At 34.9% G+C, this 25,341-nt stretch overlaps 1 protein-coding gene across 1 annotated transcript in view; it reads left to right on the top strand.

The window, feature by feature from the left end:
- The window catches only part of PPFIA2 (PTPRF interacting protein alpha 2), a 556,115-nt gene that overhangs the window by 494,597 nt on the left and 36,177 nt on the right, over positions 1-25,341 (top strand). The window lies entirely within an intron of this gene.

Genomic DNA, 25,341 nt, shown 5'->3' with positions numbered 1-25,341 from the left:
GGAAAGTGACCCTTGGAGCATTATTTCTTGAATACGATTAAATGCCAAGTCACACTCAATGCAAGCAATTTTTTTTCTTTAATTATGTATCCCTCATAATATGTTTGTAATCTCTTGATTCTATTTAGTCTTTTTGGAATTTTAAATTTTATTTGGTGGTTTTCTAATTATTCAGAAACCACTCATCTTAAAAATATTTAATAGACTTTTTAAAATACTTTTATTTCAAATATAAAGAAAAAAAATAATAATCAAAATCCAGCCCAGCTAATGGACTTGGTTTATTTTCCTCAAAATTTAATTTTTATTTTTCCCAGAGAGAAATATTTGTAAATAATAGCATTCTGACCAGCTTTCATAATTGTGTATAAAGCTAATATTTAGGATTAAGCAAAGAACTAAAATTTTTACCTGCAATATGGCAATAACTCATTGGTTGCTTATGGGACCTAGTTAAATGCCCTTTTTAATAGCTATTGAAGTTTAACAATCCAATTATGCAGTGATTTATAATAATACATTTAGAGTTAATGTTTAACCTTAATAGATTTACACGCTGTTGAATTGGTTTGATAAGAATTTTAAGAAATTATTTAAAAAATGCTCAGTAAGTTTACAGTCAAACTGGTTTTGGCTCTGTACTTAGTTTGAAGATCTTACCACACTTGACTCTGGTGTTTTATTTTTGCAATAAACTTTGTCCAGATATATAATTTTTACAATGTCTTTTACATTAAGAAAAATATTAAGAACACTCTATAATGCAGTAAGGAATAAAATTTCTTAGGCCTATAGAAATAATAATATTCTGATTAAAATGGATCCAATAATTCAAGGCAGAGTTAACTTATAAAGGCTTAAAATATTTCTCTTATTTTTCACTATTCCATAGCAAGAGCCCTATGAGCATAAATATGCAAAGAGTACTTTTGAGACATATAAATAAGTCCTAATATTTACTTAGGACTTGTGGAACTGGACCTCTGTTTCTAGATTATCGGAGGGTAAATGTCTCTTTACACAGTTATTTTTATTTTATAAGATAGAAAAGACAAATCACTTTTAAATCTGATGGTTTCAAATTTTATTTCTATCAAATTTTGTTATTGTTAATTATTATTAAATACTGGCAGTTTGCTCTTGAAATTTCTTAAGCATTTAAAATTTCATTTAAACAATGTAAATAATTTCATTTAAACAAGAAGATAGACACCATATCTTCTTTAAGTGTGTTTCAAGGAGTCATACACTCTTTTGTGTTTACATTTCATGTTTACTAGTCTTCTATCCAGATGGAAAAAAAAGATCTTTCAGGTGCATTATATTGAAAAAATAAACAAGAACAATACATGTAGCAACTTCTTTCAAAATGTCAAACACTATAGTTGTACATGCACAGATATCACTGTGGTTTCTTGTAAGTAGAACTGCCTCTTAGGATTTCCAAGGAGCAGCTGGTGGATTTGAACTGCCAAACTTTTGGTTAGCAGCCAAGCTCTTAACCACTGTACCACCGCGGCTCCTTCTTATAAGTAATTTCTACATTCAATTCATTGGCCCAGAGCCTTGGAAACTCTAAGGGGAAGCTCTACTCTACTCTACTCCTATAGGGTCACTATGAGTTGGAATTAACTCAATGGCAATGGGTTTATTCATTGGCCCAGCTAAATGATGTTTCCAGGGCATAGTACTTAACTTATACCTACGTTCGCTATCCCAAAGTTCATAAAAAAAAAAAAAATAAAGTTCATAAAAAAAAAAAAGTTCATAGCAGAGATTTATTAGCCTTTGTAGGAATAAGTGAAGCTGGAGAAAAATCTTATTTTTAACTTCGCTAGGATGTCAGATATCTACAATTGACAATCTGTGAATTTAAATTTAATTGGGAGAATTCTTTCTAAAATAAGTTATTATGGCATATTTTTAAAAATCATATGAGAGTAAAGCATTTGAGACTTGCCAAAATCTTGCAATGTCCAGAAGTTCGTACTGTTGGAAGTTCCACACAAATGTCTACGATGAGATACCTTTGCCCTCTAGCAAATTAAACACATGTAAGTTAGCTCAGCTTGCTAGATTTCAGTTCTAACTGTAATTTTACTTTTACTTTGCTTTCTGGCCCAGGCACTTGTTTTTCTTACATACATTTCTGCCTCTTGGCCTATAATGAGAAATAGGGACTCAATAAGTATTGTATATATTAAAAGCACCCATTAATAGTAATAATAATAAAAAATCTCTCCACCTTTACCTTTCTGAGTTGAATATTATCACACATGTGCTATTCGTTCACCAGAATAACATCTAACCTAGGCTTAAAGTCTATCTATTATTGTTCTGACTGGTTCATCTTTACTATATCTCATCTTTGCTATACCTTCCCTTAAAGCTTTAGTTTTATACATTTTTAACAGTTTTATATAGAGCAAGCACAGTTAATACCTACAATAACTGTGTCTATCTGAAACTCACCTCACAATTCTTTGAGTATTTCACATTAATTTTCCAGATCTGATCTTCCCCTCTAAAATGGGACCAGTTTTTCTGTAGCCTTTTTGTGTAGTTCTCCTAATGTTTAAGGAGTGAGTCACTTATTCATCTCAATATATACTGTCCATATTGAAACTGATTGTTTATGGTTTTCTGGATCTGTGCACCCTCTGTGGGTATCACTACTCTCTGCTATCTTGTCTATCACTTTCTATTTGGTTTCTTTCAACTCCAGACACACTTTCTGGTTTAACAAAACTAAACATCTTTTTTTTCTAAGCCTCATGTCAAGAACTAGAACCCAGAACTTCATCACTTCCATTTTATACCTATCTACTCTGACCTTCAAGAGCTTGTTACCATTTCCTAACTCTTAAGCCTCATTTTGAAGCTACGAACGAGAGCTTCTTGCTGAGATTGTCCAACCACATGACTTTAAAAAACTGCATGACATGATAGATGCTACTGCAAAGTCAAAAACCTACACGAATAGACCCACCAAAAACCTGAATTTCTGAATGTTCTTTAATTACCCAAATTTCTCTAGGGTTTAAATGTGAGTATTTTAGGGCCTAGTATGCAGAAACCTCTCTCTCTTGCCCAAGTTCAGATTCTACTCAATTATAGCAAAGAAGTCAGTCATTCAGAAATCAAAGTGCCAGCTTTATTACCAAGACAGCTGTTAGAATGTAGCTGTAGATATATAGCAAAATAATTAATAATAATAGACTTCCTAAAATTCAACCCCAAAATTAGACAAACTTACCTGACACAGTAAAAGCTAGATAGTCAGAGCCTTCCAAGCTGTACAGGCATAAGCCCTGCATTCCCTTAAAAACAACATTTATAATTTTATGATTCCATAAATCTAAGTTACCCTAGTATCAAGAAATATGAACTCAGAAGGAAGTAAAATCTTATGTTGCTGATGTCCTTGCCTGAAAATGAGTTTTCAAATTATCAATGTTAAATCTATTTTTATATACATTTATTCAGATTTCTTAAGTCCTCCCCTCCTCCCCCCACTACCCCAGAATATATTTAACTGTCAGTTTCTGTTATCACCATCACTAGAAATGTGATGATTTTCACATTTTGAGTAGAAAAATTTCTGGATCCTTAGAGGTCTGAAAAATGTATTTTTACCACTAAAATTCATTGATAATTGTCAGAGTATAGAACTCTGGTTTTGAAATAATTTTTCCTTAAAACTTTGAAGACACTGCTCTTCTTACTTCCAGTTATATCTAATGTCAATTGACTGTCATTCTTTTGTACATAACACGTGGGTTTTTTTTTTTTCCTCTCTCTGAAAGTTTAAGATTTTTCTCTTTATTCTAGAGCCCATGAATGTCACAAGTATGTGCCTAGTCAACTGATTTTTTATGTTTCGTATGTCTACTTTGTACTTTCAATCTGATGAATTATTAGACTGGACTGTCTTACATGTATTTCCCTAAAGGATTCACATTTCTCAACTCAACTTTGATTCCAAGAGACTTATTTTTACAGAGGCTTAGGGGACTGAAGATGAAGATGTCCTCTTTAGTAATAATACACCTGTCTAACTCTCAGGACAGTCCTCGATAGTCGGTGAAAATATTAAAATTGGCAGAATATCCATTGAATGGATTATTTATTTCCAGAAACAAAAATTCTGAAATCTTTAGCCTAATGTTTCATCTGCTAATATTTTCTGCATACCCATCTATTTTTATTATAACATATATACATCTTGAAATATGTATTTTGAGGCTTACATTGAAAAAATATCTTACAAATATTAACATACTGATTAATTTATCATTTTCAGCTTTTAGTTATAATATAAAAATATACTATTATAGATTAGAATTTTCACTGTTCTCCAGATGGATGCCACTGCTAAATAAATATGGATTTCATATTTGAAATAACTTTTTCAACATCATGAAAATGAAATAAACATCCCAGCTCAGCTATCAGCAACATCCCCTCCAGAGGAGCAATTTTATCCTTGAAGCATGGCAGTCACAGTTAATCACTACCAATGAGTCTTTATGTTAGAACTTCAAAGGCATAAAAGTGAAGCTGTATAGATTTAGTTAATTTATTCCCCATCTAATCCTAAGGGTCTTCTTCAGTGCACAATCTTTAATGTGTTTTGAGACTCTGCACTTTTAATCTTTGGCATTTGTAAGGTTCAGAGTGTGCATATCTCTAAGCAACATAAATATCACTGAAAATATTCATAATTAGAGGTATTGCAAAAACCCCACAACATTTTTTATTTAACAAATATTTAAGTGCCTATGTGCCAGGTTAAACTTATAAATGAGTTGCATTCCAGAATTTAATTTGTAAAACACTTATTAGAGGCTCTGAATACGTTTTGCCATCTAAGCAATACATGGCATATAAATTTCTGCATTCCCCCATAAAAGTTTACTTAAACCGTAACATACACATATTGACACAGTGGCTGCAACAATGGGCTCAAGCACAACAATGATCATGAAGTTAGCACAGGACTGGACAGTCTTTCGATCTGTTGTACATAGGGTCACTATGAGCTGGAACCAACTAGATGACACCTAACAACAATGTACACATATTAGTTAAGGTCCTATTGTCTGTGCACTACTGGAACTGATGCTGGCTAGATAAAGAAAAGAGGGAGATTAATTGGTAGGGTATTAAAGCATCTCACAGATTCCGGAAACAACAGAGCCAAGACACCGCCCAAATTTGAACAAAAGATCCTGAGATATTTCTCCAGAGTGTTGCCAAGAACTCATATTTTCTCTTTCATTCCATTCTAAATTTTAAATCCCTAGGTGAATGCATATGATTGGCCTCACGTGGGATGGATGTTTGTATTTGGCTCAATTAGTTATAGACACAGCTACTGGTAGAACACTTTTGGACAACCAACTTCAAGGTTCTAACAAAGTAGACTATTTTAGAAACTAAGCCCAATGTTATCAATATTTGCCTGGGAAAATGTGCCCCAAGCCCCTGCCTGCACTGTAGTAGAGCTATTGTTTTTCCATGTGATCTCACATAGCCCTACCTAGCTTCAACCGGGGTCACTTTTAAGAATTCCCTAAACTAAAAAATAATAATATCCATATGCTAAAAACAAAATCACACTGAAACTTGTTAGTAAAGATAAATCTACGAAAAATGAAAGTGCTTTCCTTTTTGTATCTTTAGATATGTTTGATGTATTCAAAGGAAAGTAAAGAGAAAGGAAGAAATAGGCTGCTGTTTTGAGTGAACAAGGTTAAGAGATTACAAAGTAAGTAGAACAGAAGCCCTATATTTTCTCCATATTCTCTGCCCAGAAGAAGCATTATTTTTGATGTGGAAAGGGTAAAATAAGAATTAGTAAAAGGAAATTAACAATCTGTGATATGCAGATGACACAACCTTCCTTGCTGAAAGTAGAGAGGATTTAAAGCAAAACTGGACCAGTAAGCAACATCATGACAAATGGAGAAAGTGTTGAAGTTATCACGGATTTCATCTTACATTTGATCCACAATCAACGCCCATGAAAGCAGCAGTCAGGAAATAAAACAACATATTGCTTTGGGCAAATCTGCTGCAAAGGACCACTTTAAAGTGTTACAAATCTAAGATATCATTTTGAGAACTAAGGTGCCCCTCACCCAAGCCATGGTATTTTCTATCACTTCATGTGTGTATGAAAGCTGGGTAATGAATAAAGAAGACCAGAGAAGAACTGATGGCTTTGAATAATGGTTTTGATGAAGAATGTTGAATATACCATGGACTGCCGGGAGAATGAATAGGTCTGTCTTGGAAGAAGTACAGCCAAAATGTTCCTTAGAAGCAAGGATGGGAAGACTTCATCTCACGTACTTTGGACATGTTATCAGGAAGGACCAGTCCCTGGAGGAGGACATCATGCTTGGTAAAGTAGTGTGTTAGGGAAAAAAACAAAGACCCTCAACAAGATGAATTGGCACAGTGGCTGCAACAATTGGCTTAAATACAGAAACAATTATGAGGATGGTGCAGGACCAGGCAGTGTTTTCGTTCTGTTGTACATAGGGTTGTCATGAGTCAGAACCAACTGGATAACACCTAACAACAACAACGATTCCTAGGATAAACTCCAAATGCCTTTATGTAGCTGACAAATCCCTACATTATCTTGTCCCTATTTATCTCCAGCTTTCTCTCTCTCTACTCCACATCTTGTACTTTTTGATTTTTATATACTTAATATCTTTTCTTTTTTATGACTCTTATCTCCTTGTACGCACATTTTTTGTTTCATTTCCCTTACCATCATTTGCATAGTAATGATAACAATATGTTCTATGTGTAATGAATATATAATAATCGTATTGGCCAGTTAAAAATATGCTAGGCACTTTAATGTTCACAAAGCTTTTGAGGTAGAAACTTATCTCCTTCCACATATAAGAAATGTAGCTTGCCTGGCAGTATGGGACACAAAACTGCAGATCTCCTGAGCCCAAGTTTCCTCTGAATTATTTAGAATCTTGGGGTAGAAACATGATTTAAATAGTTTATAGTCCAATCTCAGCTGGAGCTTGAATCCTCTATATGATCTTTAATGGCCTATATTAAAAACCCGCTGCTAATTTTCTTTTTTATTGAGTTGATTTCTAACTCATAGTGACCCTAGAGGACATAGTAGAGCTGCCCCATAGGGTTTCCAAGGCTGTAATCTTTGTGGAAACAGACCACCATGCCTTTCTTCCGCAGAGCTGCTGGTTGGTTCGAACTGCCAACTGTTCAGTTAGCAACTGAGCGCTCAACCGCTGTGCCACCAGGGCTCCTTAATGATCTATTTTGGGAGTGGAAAAAGAGCCCTTCACTCTCTTTACACTCTGAAAACAGTAACACATTTCTTTTTCCCAGGAATAATTATTTTACCCCTCCCATCCTTCAAAATGAGCAACAAGTGTATTCAAACTGAACACCTTTCTTAAGAGTGGAAAGAGGATAGTTACAAATCACAAGATGTAGCTGTAGTATAAAATTTCCATTTCTGATACAATTACACATAATATTTCAAAGTTTGATATAAGAGTAGTAATGAGGCACTGGGTTTGGGTTTAATGGTTGCTAATAAACAGGACATATAAGAAATTTAAATGCTCGAATCAGTCTAATATTACTCATTCCAGTAAACCTTACAAAGTCAGTGACTCAGGACAAAGTTAATTAAGTAGACTTTTTAAAAGGAAAAAGAAAAACACCACTAATTAAGGTACATTTAAATATAATGCTGACATATTAATCTAGAAAGAACCCTCAATATTTGTTTCCACACATATAGGTGCTTATATTAGCTTTGTGAGCATTTCTTATAAGGCCTTTTGAGATATGCTTCCTTCCCACATTTATTAAAAAGATAAATTAGCCATTTATTAAGTAAGCATCACTTCTCCATTTTCACACTTCTGAGAAGGGTAGTAATTATGTAGAACCTGTTGCCAATGTTTTATAAAAAAAATAGTTCTATTCCAAAACAATTTCCATTTTTAAATATGTAAGTGTATGTATATATATTTTACGCACACATATACACAAACACGCAATTAAATGTCTTTATTTTACATTCCGAATGATCAAATTTTTAACTTGAGCCTGGAGTGGGCTAAGTTTGCTAGACAAATGTATAGCAAGATTCTTAACTCATTTTAAGGGGTTTAGCTATTTGAAGTCTGAATTAACCTTAAAGAAAAGTTATTTCTGAAGTAGTGTGATGATAAATCATACTTAAACCCTCTTTGAACCATTTTCTTTTATTTATAAGGATCACTAGATACGCACTTAGCTATTTATTTCTATCCATATTCTATCATCTGTCTTTATATATAAAACAATTTCTGCCATCACTGTGGAGTGTTCTCACTCACAACCTGACCTTTTAGTTTCATGATTTCATCACTTCCAATGTCACTGTCAATTCCTAGATACCACATGTTTTAGTTATCTAGTGAGTGCTGCTATAACAGAAATACCAGAAGTGGATGGCTTTAAGAGAATTTTTTAAGAGAAATTTGTTCTCTCACAGCCTAGGAGGCTAGACGTCCAAATTTAGGGTACCGGCTCCGGGGGAAGACTTCCTCTCTCTGTCAGCTCTGTGGGAGGGTTCTTGTCATCAATCTTCCCCCAATCAAGGAGTTTCTCAGCACAGGGATGCTGGGTCCAAAAGATGCGCTATTCTCCTGGTTCTTGTTTCTTGGTGGTATGAGGTCTCTGTGTCTCTCTGCTTGCTCCTCTCTTTTATATCTCAAAAGAGATTGACTTAAAACACAACCTAATCTTGTAGATTGAGTCCTGCCCCATCAACATAACTGCCGTAGGATTAACATTATAAAACCAAAAAACCAAACCCATTGCCATCGAGTGGATTCCGACTCATAGTGACCCTGTAGGACAGAGTAGAACTGCCCCATAGAGTTTCCAAGGAGCACCTGGTGGATCTGGATTGCCGATCTTTTGGTTAGCAGCCGTAGCACTTAACCACTACACCACCAGGGTTTCCCGTTAATATTATAGAGATAGAATTATAACACAAAGGAAAATCACATCAGATGACAAAATGGTGGACAGTCACACAATACTGGGAATCATGGCCTAACCAAGTTGACAGATATTTTGGGGGGACACAATTCAAACCATTATACTATCCATGGTCATATTCTGGGTCTTTTAATCACCCCAAATCGTTCTTCTTCCAAAATTACTAATTCAAGCTTCTTACTCTTTGCTGACCACAATCTTCTCTCCTTGCAGTTTGCTTCATCAACATCTCCCACTGTCATCATTTTTTAACCCCTACCTATCCTGTCCTAATACATTAGCCCCTTTCTACTCTCTCCTCTCTCCTTATTTAGCTTAGATTCCATGTCTATCATTTCAGTGCACTCACAAATCCCTACATGTGTTTAGCCCTTCTACATTTGGTCGCATCTATGTGGCATAACCACAGCCACCAATGGAAATGGAATGCTTTCTCTCTGTCCACATTTGAGAATCTCTCTGTTGGTGGAGAAAATTACAGCAGGGAAATTTTCACCAGCTTCAATTGGAAATTCCGCACCGCTCAGCAATCCTAATATTTTTTTCTCTTCTCGATGTTCTTTCTACTCTCTGCAACTCATATTAGAGACCAGAGTCTCAAACAGGTATCTTCTGTAGATGAGCTTACATTCTACCTTAGAGAGAAGGAAAAAAAAAAAAAAAAAGGAGAGAAACCATCTGATTGCCCTGAATTATTTGCTGCCCAAGCCAAACACCCATTTACCAATACTTGCCCCAACCCATCTTATTTCAAATTAGGTGACTTTTTTTCTCACTAAAGACTGTCTTTTCTTATATTCTCAGACATTTTGTATTGAGCACTGATACCTTCAAATTCAGCTCCCTCCTTTGTTTTTCCCATTAGCATTTAAACATTTTGAAGTTTCATCTGTTAAAAGAAATACTGTTTATGTCCCTTTTTCAATCCAGTTGTCACTGCTCATTGCATCCATTTTTACCATCCATTCACTCAAAATCTGGTGTTTGCCTGTGTCACTCCACTACTAGTGCTTTCTCAGCTCATCAGTGACCTCTGTGTTACTAAAGTCAGTGGACTTTTTCAGAATCTCATGTCAGGACTACTCAACACAGTTGAGCTAGTTTCCCTTCTTAAAAATACTCTTCCTTGGCTCTCATAACACCACATGTTCCTGGGTTTTCTCCTTCCTCTCTCCTTCTCAGCCTCCAATGCCAGGGTTTTCTCCTTCCTGCTCCTTCTCAGCCTCCAATGCCAGGATATCCCCCTTTCAACTGTTGGACTTGGTCAAAGCTCAGTCTTATCCCTTTTTGTCTCACTCTATGTGCTCTAACTTACTTTTATATGGTTTCCAGTACTGTCCATATGGTAATGACTATCACATTTTTATTTCCTCCCCAGACCTTTTTTATAGTTCACCTGTGTACTAAGTGCCTACTATGCATCTGCGTTTGCATATCTCATAGCTAAGACTTAGCACGTCTAAAATCAAATTTGTGTGATCCACTTTCCTGTTCTATTCCATCCCTCAGATATCCCATGATTCCCTTTCTTAGTGATAAACCCAGAAATCTGGGAAACATCTTTTATACTTCCTTCTCTATCACCCTTCCTCCCTAGTTCTAATGCAGACTCAAATCCTGTCCCCTTTATCTTTGAAATCTCCTTGGAATGGGCCCACTTCTCACTTCTCTCCTTCCTCACTACCAGCACCTGCTTAACAGGAACTGTGGTGAAATAGGCAGATAGGCAAGCTTATAAGTAAGTTTTCTCTCCAGATAAGAAAAAGTGGAGGAAATGTGTTTTGTTTATTTGTTTTTCTAGTCTCTTTGTTGAGTGTATCAAATTGTTATAGAAGATTTTTGATACGTAAATAATAAGTAAATCTTTGTGGATCAAATAATTATATGTTTGCCAATGAATTAAAAATTTTAAGTTCATTATAGGCCTCATCGTTTCACCTCCTTTATTTAAATGAATGTTGATTTTTTTTTTAATAATGGTCCAACATAAACTCAAAGCTTTGTGCTCTATAGTAATATAATAATCTTCTATATCTGTTTGACTGAAATAGGATCATGAATAAATTCAGAGCAGATAAAGCACGTATAATATTAGAAATGCAAAAATAAATATTGAAGCAATGAAATCTACTAGAGCATAGTTTTGCAAATCATTCAAAGGTTACAGCATGAAATGTTCTAATTATGCCTGATACACATATAAACAGACACATGTATGAGTATGTACATATGCAAACACACAAACACAATATAGATCTTCAAAAACCACTTAATTTTAATTTTTGTTTTAATCTTGAGTATATTGAGGGATAAACTCATTTATATTAATTGTTTATTTAAATATATTTCGAGTCACCAACTTTGAACCTTAAGAAGAGCAATTATATTCCACATGGGAAGCTCATTCAGTGAATTGTTTCTCGTGTGAACTTTGACATCCAAAGTTGATGAATTATATATAAACAGGAGAAGGTTCATCCATTTTGTAGGAAATCTAGCAGATTAAAGTGATGCAACTGAAAATTTTATGACCCCCATTTTGGATTATAAAACATATATTGGCAGGTAAATTATTCTTGTTTCTGTATATATGCTGACACTCCCAGGAAAAACATTATGCCAGTAATTGTGTTTAATCTCATTTATTACATGGTAATTTATCACCTGCTCTTTTCTACATTGATAATAAACCTGTTATTTTCCTAGTACTGACAATGGTTTTTAGCTGGATAATATTTATTCTTGAAATAATATCTCTTGTGCTTATCATAATTTTGAAACTCTGGAATAAAGAGAAAAATAATAAGTTACTGTAAATCAAATGTTTATAGGAAAGATTGTACCAATTCTTATAAGAAAATTAAACACTTTATAGAAAAATATTCTTTGCACATGTATATTACTTCTGATATGAAGTTTATAATATATTATCAAAACATTTCTTAGTCATTTATGACTAAAGTTTTTTGTCCTTTGGAGGTAAAATTTTTTTGAAAGTCATGACTGAACTTCTTAACAGTCTAAAATGAGATAGTTGCTCAGTATTGATCTTAAAGTCGTTGACTATGGAGAAAATGAAAGTTTCATAAAAAATACAATAAATGAGGCAACTTATACAAATTGATAACCCAAAGATATTGGAACTTCCCATTAAGAAATACTTTTTATATTTGTGTTTTCTGTTTATTTTCATAATTTCTCTTACATTTTGTATTTTAAGGTATTTTCATTGGTACAAATTTTCTATTAAAAATGATGAGTAACATGTGAGTAGCTGGTTTTGTTGGAACAATTTCTAGATAGCTGGTAGACTGAGGAAGATTATTTTGTTGATGGAAATAACTTGACTCAAATGCTTTTGGAAATTTCCCTGGAAAGCTCAGAAGCTGCCTTTTTTTTTCCCCCTGAGCTCAACCTAGAGTTCACAGGTATTTTTACAATAAAAACATTCTAACCAACTAGAAGCTATCTCTTTTTGGTCTTTTATTTCTATTGCATGTATGATATGAAAAACATGCCTTAACTTTCTTAGGATGCCAGTTTCCATGGACTTATGTTTATGTGAAAATTTAAAGAGTTTGCCACAGATGTTCTGGAGCTAAGACCAAAGAATATGCATTTCTCCAACATAAACATTTATTAAAAAATACACGGTTTCTCTGAATGAATGCATTTAGAGGAGGCATGTGCAGGGTGTCTATTGCACATCAAGCTTTTCTTTATAATAATTGTGCTTAAAAAAGGAAACACTCTAACTTGCTTAATTTCTGAGCTAGGAATTTCTGCTTTATATTTTGTTATGTTGAATATATTTTATGAGTCATAGTAACACTTTTATTTTTCTAAGAATTAGTCTATTATGCTTATATAGAAAATTTAAAACTATATTTCTGTGGCTTTTTTGGTGAATTAGTTAAATTCCATATTTTCTCAGTGCCTCTATTATCCAGGGAGCAAGTAAGCTACTTCAAAAGCTATATTCGAATCAATGTTTTCTTTGTAATGATTTCTAGTAATATTGGTAAACCAATCTAGTTGTTTTCCTTACAGCAATATTTATATACATTTGTTCAAATACATGAGTGTTTCTATTTCAATTGACTCAGTTGGTTCAAATCTAATATTTATTTTGCCAGTTCACGTAGAGGAGGAGAAAGTAGTGTGGCAAGAGGGAGAAGAGGTTAAGTAGTCTTTTACATTGTCTCAAGTTCTGAATACTGGCACATATGTATTTATGAAAATCATAAATTATTATAACACTTATTAGAGTAATAAAATTATGGGTCTAGAATGGAAATTGCCAATTATCTTCTTGCCCTAGAAGATCAGAACTCATTAGTAGTTTTGACCAGCTCTCGTTTGAGAGCTGGAGTCCTGGTATCCTGACCCTCAAACCAGTGCTTTCTCCACTTCAAGCTGTTGGCTTTCCAGAGGTCAGCTGTATTTTTTCTTTAGCTCGAACAGGAGATTTGCAAGGCTGTATGATTTTTTTATGAGAGTATACATGCCATTTAATAAGCTCTTGTTTCTATTGGTAAAGTGACACAGGAGTGGCCTGAGGTAAAGAATGTTCTTTACCATGGTGCCTGACTTCCTTCCTTCTGGGATATATCAGAGGCTGGGAAAATGTGGTCATGCATGTTAAGAATGGCTTAATTTCAAGAGACAAACTGATTGGTCAACTATTAGAATTGGTCTCAACCTGACCATGCTTTTGGACACAGTGAGTATGTGTGTCAGGGTGGAATAAAAAGACACTATGTCTTTCTCATATCTGAGCCTTCTCACATCGAAAATGATGCTCTTGTTTTATCCCATGGCTTTCTTTGGATTAAAATGTATCCATTAACATTTGTGTGCTTTTCTTTTCCATTCATCCTTCTCCATCTCATGAAAAGCACATCTGGGTAAGTTGAATCACAATGGCTGCTGAACATGTTTATTTTCAGCACCATGCTCTTTTTCTCTTTTTCTTCTCTCTTTAGTATTTTTCTTTTCAGTTTTAACACAAGCTGCACTGCCTCTGACCTAATATGAAAATTATGAAGTATATTCATTCTCAGACAATAAAAGAAATCATTGGTTCAGAGAAATGTTCACATGCAAAATTAATTATGTTGTCCTTTCAGGCACTTCTATTTCTTCAGTTCTGTCAGACACAGGTCAAAAGTTATCCTGGACCTAATTTCCCCTCATACTCAAGTTATTCTCTAGGGCTTAGCGTGGCACTCAGGGAGGCTCTTGGGTACTTGGGCACTACTGATTGCACTGCATGACTGAATCTGTCTGGCTGGGTTTTCCTTGTGCTTTTGGGCTCTTCATCTTCCTTATATTCAAGAGACAAACTTGTCTGTCAAATACTAGAATTGCGTTTAACTGGAAAAGGTTAAATGCTGGGCCTTCCCAATAGCTCTTTTATACCTGTAAAGTAACATGTAATCCTTGGTTTGGGCTGAAAGTGTGCTCTTTCCATTATTTTCTATAAAAAAACTGTATTTTTTTAAAAATATGTATTACTCAGATTTCAGTTTCAAATGTTAAATCCTGCTTTTTGATATAAAATTAGAGTATGTTATGATTTATTCTTAAAACAATTTGGGCTAAAACAAAATACGTATAACCTTTATAAAACATTTACATCAGTGTAAAGTTTTGTGTTGGTAAGATGCTGAGCTCATTAAAATGCTTTGAGGGGAAGGAGATACTACTTTAATTCTAAAGCTTTTTTTTTTTTTTCCTTTTGGTAAATAAAATGGCCCCTGTGAGATACAATTATACTGAAAGCTATGGAGAGTGTCACTAATTAGCTATACAGATATTTTATATACTAATACAAGGTCATGTACTTTGGAATATTACTTGTTTCATTAGTTTGACTCATACTTTTGTAACTTTTCTACTCTAAGTTGACATTATAGTAACTGCTACTAAGGTTATTTAACAGTGTAGTGTTTATTTCAGTTAGGGCAATTTACAATATTAAGGAGAGTTCTATTAAGGTGTTCTTAAAAATGCAAGGCAAGCTGTTGTTAGAGCATTATTCAAACATACTGCACAAATCCAAATTGTAAGTTCTCAATTTTTCTCTAATAATAGCTATCCTAGACATTGCATTTCTAAACTACTATTTTTCACATCATCATATAATTTTCCTCTTCTGCCTTCCAATGATTTTTAAGTTTTGAAATAATCTCGAGGGAAAAAAAAATGTAATTTCCCCTTCACTTATTGAGTGAAACATTGAATGCTCATTCCTTATTGAATGAAATACTAAAAAGTAATACCTTAATTATACATTGTCACGAGTAGACTATAAGACACTGACATAATTGCTTTCATTTCAAAACTAAATTTTTTGGTTCTTGTACCTGCTTTTGGAAATAAAACATTCCTGGACCGCAAATCCTTTTCCTAGTACAATTCCTAGAATAAAGCTTAAGAGAACATAGCATCAGGGGAAGAGAATGCAAGGACAGTGAAGACTTGGGAAGACTTGAGGTAGAAAGAACACTGAATTAGAAATTACAGACAAGAGTTTAAGTCTCAGCTTTCCCAGTTGTTTGCTGCATGCTCATGGATGTCTGACTTTTAGTGCCTGTACTTATTAGTACTGTTATCAACTTACTGCTCACCGCAATAGTGACAGAATATGTATAAGGAATAAGGAAACTATAAACTTCCAAGATGAGTTAAAGGGGACTCACAATTAGATAAAGTACTAAAGCAATCTAGCCTAAATGGTATCCCAATAGCCTAAAAAATTACCAGTGTTCCTCTGAGAAGTCCGCAATTACTATCAGAAAGTAACTGGGGAGAACAGACCATAATGCTGTACAAAAATGAAGTTATTTACTGAAAGTAATATAAACCCTTCTAGTTTTCAATAACAGCATGAATAATTGTATTGCTCCATCACATTTGTGCATGTATGTATTTATAACTTTTTAATGGTTTTGAAAGTGATTAAATTCAAAATAAAGTGAGGAAGGAAATTACGTAAATCCCAATTCAAATTCACAAATAAATTAAATTTCTTTTCTGAGACTATGTCCTACATTTAAGAGCAGCTCGAAGAAAAAAGGGTTTAAATATGAATGAACTTCAGTTTGAATGTAATCAAATTACTTCAAATCTAAACTATATGTTCTTGAAATCTAAATTTAAAACTACTGAAATATGTAATGGATTTTTCTACTCACCGTATGTGAAAATACGTAGTAATAGGATACATAGTAGTAGGATTTTGTAAATATAAAAAATCACAGTGTGCTGTGTTTTCAAAACCAAGTCAACCTTGCTAATGTTAAATTTGAAACTCTTAATTTTGTGGAGCTTAGTATGTATATTTAGGTAATCAATGTTCCGAGAAAGTTGATTGGGATTTGTGACGTATTTCTGTTTTGTTTTTTCTGTTTAGAATAATTATGTTAATTAAGATGAATTTTTTCAGCCTGCAGATGTTAAATAAAGATGGATGGCACCGTATTTGGTTCACATTTGCTGACCAGAATTTCAAATAGTTTCTCAAATATTTAATTCTCATTTTCATAGAATTGATCAATAAATATGGATTTCTGAATGATGAAGTTATAGTCCATTCTCTGGTTGAAAATTGAGATCATATTACATTGACCTTCCTGAATGTTAAATTTTAATGGAACAAGATACATTTTACAATTTATAGTAGTGTGAAGTCTTTGTGCATTTTTTGTTAGTATTTTATAAGAATGATTTATTCTCTGTGCTATGCTATTAAAAAGTAGATTCAATTGTCAAGTTATTTTGACTTTTATTTTATTCTTGGTTCTTATCAAGCCACGTATTTGTTTCTTTTGGTTATATCAATAACTAAGCACTTGTCACGTGCTACCGTGATAAATTAGCTTTAAGGGTAAAGTTTTCAGCTGGACAGTTATTTTGTATTACATGTACAGAAAATCAATTGAATTGAAACAGATTGCAACAATCAGCTCAGTTTTTCCACCCCGTTTGTACAAAGAATCCTCTTTCATCTGGCCAGGATGCAGAACCTGACACTAGTAGGGAGTAAGAAGTAAGAGAAAAGCCTCAGCTCCTTTGTCCTCTTACAGTGTTGAGAATTGGTAGTGTCAGAGTGAGGAGTAAAGAATATATATATTATATATATATATAATATATATATATATATATATAAACTAGGAGATCAAATAAATATATGTCACTTCTAACTATAAATTAACAAGAGAAAAAAGTTAGAAGACTAACATTCATTTAATACTTAAATTGAAGCAGGTGCTATTCTCATTTTTCAGTTATGCAAACAGTTTCAGAGAGGTTAACTAGCTTAAGAATAGCATGGGAGTTAAGAGAGCTAGCTCTGTGGCATGGTTGTAGAGGCTCAAAGTCTGATTCTGGCACTCACTTGCTCTATGACTCCAAGAGTCTTCTTATGGCAATGTATTTATAGAGTCTTTCTGGCTCTCATTTGATATTCCTTTCTCCCATAATTTATCCAGCTTCCAGAAAGACCTTTCTAAACACAAATCTAGAACATAGCTCTTCTTCAAAGTCTTTATCTGTAAAATGGATACAAATATTATCTTATTGGCTTGAGAAGATTAAATGAATTAGCTGCTAACCAAAGGGTCGGCAGTTCGAACCTACCACCTGCTCTGTAGTGAAAAGACCTGGCTATCTGCTACTGTAAAGATTACAGCCTAGGCAACTCTATGGGGCAGTTCTACTCTGTCCTACAGGGTCTCTATGAGTCAGAATCAACTCAAGAGCACACAATAATGACAACAATAAATAGATGAAAGATAGGAAGATATGTAGACAGACAGGCAGATAGATAGATGATAGATGGATAGATGATAGATAGATAGATGATTGATAGATACATAGATAGATGATTGATAGATAGATGATAGTTGATAGATGATAGACAGACAGACAGACAGACAGAAAGACAGACAGACAGATAGATAGATAGATAGGTGATAGAAAGATAGATAGGCTAATCCATGATCAATGATCTTCAGGGGTTAAAACCATTGATATTTTTGTGGATTACACAATAACAATCATTCAAAAGATATTCTTGGTTGTTGTTGTTATTAGGTGCCATCAAATCATTTCCAACTCACAGCGACTCTATGTACAACAGAACGAAACACCGATCGGACCTGTGCTATCTTCACAAGCATTGCTATGTTTGAGCCCATTATTGCCATCATTTTATTGGGGCTCTTATCTTTTTCGTTGACCCTCTGCTTTACCGATCATGATGTCCTTCTCCAGGGACTGGTCCCTCCTGATAAAATGCCAAAAGTCTTCCCATCCTCACTTCTAAGGAGCATGCTGACTGCGCTTCTTCCAAGACACACCTGTTTGTTCTTTGGTAGTCCATAGTTTATTCAGTATTCTTCAACAACACCATAATTCAAAGGCATCAATTCTTCTTTGGTCTTTCTTATTCATTCTCCATCCCTCACATGCCTACGAGGCCATTGAAAATATCATGGCATGGGTCAGACACAGGGGAGACCTCAAAGTGACAGACATCTTTACTTTTTAACACTTTAAAGAGGTCATTTGCAGCAGATTTGCCCGATGCAATATGTGGTTTGATTTCTTGACTGCTGCTTCCACGGTTGTTGATTGTGGAGAAAACTGAAATCCTTGACAATTTCAAAACTTTCTCTGTTTACCATGATGTTGCTTCTTGGTCCAGTTGTGAGGATTTTTGTTTTCTTTGCATTCAGATATAATCCATACTGAGGGCTGTAGTGTTTGATCTTCATCAGGAAGTGCTTCAAGTCCTCTTCTCTTTCAGCAGGCAAGGTTATGTTATCTGCATATGGCAGGTTGTTAATGAGTCTTTCTTCTATCCTGATGCCAAGTTCTTGTTTATATAGTCCATCTTCTTGAAGTATTTGCTAGGCATATAGATTGAATAAGTATGGTGAAATGTTACAACCCTGACACAGTATCCCTTTTTCTTTTCAAACAACTGCCTCTTAGTCTATGTACAGGTTCCCCATGAGCACCATTAAGTGTCTAGAATTCTCATTCTTTGAAAGACTATCCATAATTTGTTATGATCCACACAGTCGAATGCCTTTGCAAAGTCAATTAAACACAGGTAAATATCTTTCTAGTATTTTCTGCTTTCAGTTAAGATCTATCTGACATCAGCAATGATATACCTCATCCATACCCTTTTCTGAACCTGGCTTGAATTTCTGGCAGTTCCCTGTCCATATACTGCTGCAACTGCTTCTGACTTGTCTTCAGCAAGATTTTGCTTACATGTGATATTAATGATATTTTTCAGTAATTTCCACATTCTGTTGGAATGGACACAAATATGGATCTCTTCCTGTCGGCTGGCCAGGTAGCTGTCTGGGCATAGATGAATGACCGCTTCTAGTGTTGCATCTGTTGTTGAAACACCTCAATTTGTATTCCGTTAATTCCTGGAACTTTGTTTTTTGCCAATGCCTTCAGTACAGCTTGGATTTCTTCCTTCAATATCATAGGTTCTTGATCATATGCTATCTCCTGAAATGGTTGAACATCCACTAGTTCTCTGTGGTACAATGACTCTGTGCTCTTTCCGTCTTCTTCTGATGCTTCCTGTGTTCAATATTTTCCCCATGTGGTGAAAAACCACATTTTTTTTTTTCATAGAATCCTTCAATATTAAAACACGGGGCTTGAACTTTTTCTTCAACTCTTTGTACTTGAGAAATGTTGAGCATCTTCTTCCCTTTTGGTTTTAACTCTAAGTCTTTTCACATTTCGTTATAATACTTTACATTGTCTTCTCAGACTGCCTTTTTGAAATCTGTTCAGCTTTTCTACGTGATCATTTCTTTCATTTGCTTTAGCTACCCTATGTTCAAGAGTGAGTTTCAGAGTCTCTTCTGACATCTATTTTGATCTTGTCTTTCTTTCCTGTCTTTTTCATGACCTTTTGCTTTCTTCATGTATGATGTCCTTGATGTCATCTCACAACTTGTCTGCTCTTTGGCCACTAGCGTTCAATGTGTCTAATCTATTCTTGAGATGGTCTCTAAAGTTAGATGGGATATACTTATGGTCGTACTTTGGCTCTCATGGACTTGTTTTAATTTTCCTCAACTTCAACTTGGGTATGAGCGATTGGTGATTTGTTCCACATGCAGCTCTTGGCCTTTTCTAACAGATAATAATTAGCTTCTCTCATCTCTTTCCACAGATATAGTCGATTTGATTATTGTGTATTCCTTCCAGTGAGGTCCGCATGTATAAGTCACCATTTATGTTGTTGAAAAAAGGTATTTGCAATGAATAAGTCGTTGACTTTCCAAAATTCTTTCATGTGATCTCTGGCATCATTTCTGTCACCAAAGTCGTATTTTCCAACTGTCTATCCTTCTTCTCTGTTTCCAACTTTCACATTGCAATCACCAGTAATTATCTGTGCATCTTGATTGCATGTTTGATCAATTCCAGACTGCAGAAGTTGGTAAAAATCTTCAATTTCTTCATCTTTGGCCTTAGTGGTTGGTGTATAAATTTGAATAATAGTCATATTTACTGGTTTCTTGTAGGCATATGGATATTATCCCATCACTGACAGCATTGTACTTCAGGATACATATTGAAATGTTCTTTTTGACAGTTAATGTGATGACATTCCTCTTTAATTTGTCATTCCTGGCATAGTAGACCTTGTGATTTTCTGATTCCCAATGGCCAATACCAGTCCATTTCAGCTCACTAATGCCTAGAATATCCATCTTTATGTATTCCATTTTTGACAACTTCCAATTTTACTAAATTTATACTTCTTACATTCCTCATTCCAATTATTAATGGATGTTTGCAGCTGTTTCTTCTCACTTTGAGTCATGCCTCATTAGCAAATTAGCAGATCCCAATACTCCATCGGTATCATTATGGTTGACTCTACTTTGAGTAGGCTGCACTTCCCCTGTCACATTTTGAGTGCCTTCCAACCTGAGGTGCTCATCTTCTAGCACTTTGTCAGACAGTGTTCCACTGTTATTCATATGTTTTTAGCACTTTTTTTTTTTTTTTTTTTTTCAAGTAGATCACCAGATCCTTCTTCCTAGTTGTCTTGGTCTGGAAGCTCTGCGAAAACCTATCCACCATGGATGACCCTGCTGGTATTTGAAATACTAGTGGCATAGCTTCCAGCACACAAGCCACTACAGTATGACAAACTGACAGACAAGTGGTGGATTCTTGGTTAGAGATTAAAAAGAAAAAAAGCTTGGTGCAGTGGAAGAACAAACCCTTCAAACACTTCTCTCCAGGATTTACAGTCTTGGATGTGAGATGAGGCTGATGCATACATGGTGGTATCCAGTGAGCTTTATGAGTCATACTGGCATTCTAAGCCTCTAGATTTTAAAGGACATAGAGTCTTGTGGGATGGGAGTATTACCAAAGATTTCTTATGGGGGGAGGGGAGATAAGGATTTATGTAAACAGTAAAATTTTGATAGTTGAAGAAGGGAAACAAACCTCTTACCAGCTCTGAAAATATCACTAGCATAGGTGGAATTAGGAATGTATAAATTATTTGGAATACTAAGTTTTTAACTCTGGTTAGATATCCCAAAACCCAAATTTGGAATACTAAGTTTTTAACTCTGGTTAGATATCCCAAAATCCAAAAGAACATAATTAGAAAGGGGAAGATTAATTTCTAATTCTGAAGTATAATCCAGTTTGAGGGTTATACTTTAGGTATTTAAGGAACCATTAAACAGTTTTTAGAAGACAATGATGATAGTAGTCATAGTTCACATTTATTGACTGTTTGTATTGTGCCAGGCACTGTTATAGTCACATTTCACATGTTTTCTCATTTAACCCTCATGACAACTATACAAGGTAGATACTGTCATTAGGTTCATTTTATAGATTTGGAAACTGAGGCATAGCAAGGTTAAGTAATGTGTCCAAGTTTGTACGCTTACAAGAAAAGCAGGAATCAAGTCCAAGCAGTCTGATTTTAGGGACCACTGTCTTACCTCCTTTGCTATGAAATATGCCTTCCAGGCAGATTGCTTTGATAGCAGTGCCTTGGAAAGGTAAGAAGACTGGAGAGAGGAACCAATTAAAAAGACGAGAGAAAAAAAGAACCGTGGTGGCAATGAAAGTAGGGAAGATAAAAGAGAAACCATGAAGGGGAATCAACAGGCAGGTGATTGAATGGAAGGTGACTGAAATGGCCAGCCTGAGTGACAGAGAGAACGATGCTTCGTGGTGGTTAGATGTTCCTATGACAAATTTGCAGTCCCAAAAATAGCATCCTAGGCTAAGTGGTCTGAGAATAAAATCTTTTACTGACAGTAATGATCCATCTTCATCGGGAAGAGTATGGGGAGGACGCATCACCACCCCCATAGTCTATGTCTTCTTTGAGGAACCAGTGCATTTCATTTTCAGAGTTCCTCATGCAAATAGTTTAACAAATTCAAGTTTTATCATTCCAAAATAATTGCCAGATGGTTATCTATCTCTGAAAAGGAATGCCTAAGAAGTAATTTAATATACTCTTACAATTATGATATGGTTGATTCTTTTCACTTGCCTGGTATCTGAAGTAAGCAAAAAAGGATGGAATTAGACAGATATTTTCTCCAAAGAATAAGTGTGGCCTTAGGAAACCAAGTAATTACAAAAGATGAAATTTAGGAGGAAGTAGTCAAGTAACTTCTTCCAAATGCAAATGACCTGATTCCAGTTAAATGTTTTATTGAAGAATTTACCGATTTCATTGATATTTTGTAGCTGTTTTTGCCTGTCATTGATTAAAACATTATTAGGTGAAGTCCCTAGTACTTACAATGGAAGACATAAAAGAACATGAATAAATCGCTTGTGACCTTGGAAGATTACAGAGTAGAGGAGATAAGGTTTGTGCACATACAATAAACTGTCTAACGCACAGCCTTGTGCATAGTATGAATGGTAGCATTCAAGGGAAGGTAATGTTTGGATGAGAATAATTCAGGAAAGTCCATTCCAGATGGTGAGTAAGGCATGATAGAATGGAACAGAGAGAGCAAAGTGTAAAGAATGATGAGTATCTGGCTTGGCTAGAGATGATAGGTAAAGCTGGAAATGTAATTTAGAGGCAGATCAGGATTGACCGTGAGGCCCAGTCTTTCATTAGTCAGTGAAGAGCTATTATAGATATTTGAGCTGGGTAATAACTTAATAAGCCATTACTTTAAAGAGATTAACCTGATGGTGGAATGTAAAATGATTTATATCAGAAAAAAAGAAGGGAAATTAGTATTTATTGAATACCTATTGGATGCTAGGTGTTTTTCTATGAATTATCTCATTTAACTCTCATAAATATATGAGTGAGATGGACTTATAATCATTTTCAAATATGTGGTAACTGAGCCTTAAGGAGATTAAGTACCTAAAATGGAATGTAGGTGGTAAGAAGTAAATTTGAGATGCCTTCAATCTTTAATTAAAATTTATTGAATATATACAATGTACCTGAATCCCTAATCCCTAATCCATCCACCTTTCACCATTTCTACTGCCACAATTGAGAGCTAAGCCACCCTCCTCTTTTACTGGAAACCTATGTTAACCTTCTAACTGCTATCCCTCACTCAGACCTCTGGCCTGCCTCAAGCCCATTTATACTAAGCAGCCAGAGCAATCTTTCTAATGTACACATCAGACTGTGTCCCTGTGATTAAACCCCTCTGATGATTTTTTATTGCACTTGGAATTTTTTTTTTTTTTTTTAATAAACTCCTTCCTATGGCCTCCAATAAGGGAGGGAAGCCATTGGAGGATGGTAGCAGAGAAGTGATATGATATGCTTTAAATTTTACCAGGATCACTCCAGCTTGCGTGGTACAATTTTTATTAGAAAACTAGTTGAGAAATTTCACAAGGTGTTCTAAGTTTTTAAAATAGCTTTTATGCAACTCATATAATTCACTTATGAAAATGTTACATACTTCCTAGGTGTTTAAAAAAAAAAATATTAACTTTTTGTTGTTGTTGTTGTTTTGACTAGATGAAACAGAAATCAGTTGTAAATGTGTCTTTGTTTCTTCTTCCTTTACGCCACTGTTCCATCATATATCTGGAAGTGTTCCTTTCACTATTGGATACAACCTTACAACTCCCTTAGGCTGTGGGCAGACATATAAATTGTCTTGGGCATACTGCATGCTCAGTCCTGCCTCTGTGTCTCCATTCCTAATCCTGCTTGGAATACCACCCCCATCTCCTTCCTACCTGCTATTCAAAGCCAGCTGCGTTGCCACAAAGCTTTCACCAATTGTTTCCAGAATCCTTACACTCTAAGTTTATAGCAGCTATTTGTGTATTGTATTATGTTTTTGGACAGTTACATGTTTGCTTTGTCTACCTAACCAGAGAGCTCCTGGAAAGCTGGGTCTGTGTTCTCTATTTTCTCCATCCAGCACAATTTTAAGACCACAAAAGGTGCTCCATTAGTACGTGATGGTTGGTTGGTTGATCCTTCAACCCATTTCTAAAGATGTATCTGTCACAGTGAGATTAGGCTATTCTAATCTGCTTTTCAAAAAAGAATATCATTGGGAACCCCAAGGGAATGGTTGGTGGTCTAGCAAGCCAGGAGGCTTCTCTAGTTTTCCAGCTGAATTCAGGGCAGCAGTGTCGCTGGTCCTCTTCCCAGGGGCTGAATAGCTTGTATGCAGAATCACTAATGCGTCCCTTCCTATCCCTTCCAATGAAATAGCCGTTTATTTATGAGTATCTTAGCTGCTAAGTGTAAATTTTATTTTTTTTCCTTGTGTCTTTTATGCACTGTATTTTTGTTGGTAGCATCTTTATCACAAAAGTAGAAATCCCTCATTTCTGATTATATTTAACTCAGTAGTAAGTAGTAGGGACAATGAATTTAAAATGCTTTCATCAAGAAGCTTTCATCTTGCTATCAAAGATAAACATTTGCTTTTTGTCATTGAGGTATTTTACTTTCCCTAAAAAGTGTAGTGATTATAAGTGAAATTAAATGTATTTGTTAAATTTCACAACTTGCATTGCTTTCCAGTGATAGAAGTCCCTTTACCTTAGAATTCTTTTCAAATAGGAAGTAGTTTTATAGTTCAGAAAAAGAACTAACTCCTAAGTTATCCCTCTGAACCCAGAGGGCAAGCTAAAATCAAGCACATCACTGGAGTGGGATAAAATGGCCAAATTTGTCTTCTGCTTCTATATACAGGTATTTTCCCTACCTCTAAAATAGTAAGG

This window comes from Elephas maximus, chromosome 4 (genome assembly GCF_024166365.1).
Source record: "Elephas maximus indicus isolate mEleMax1 chromosome 4, mEleMax1 primary haplotype, whole genome shotgun sequence".
Lineage (NCBI taxonomy): Eukaryota > Metazoa > Chordata > Mammalia > Proboscidea > Elephantidae > Elephas > Elephas maximus.
This window is presented reverse-complemented; position numbering and strand designations above follow the sequence as displayed.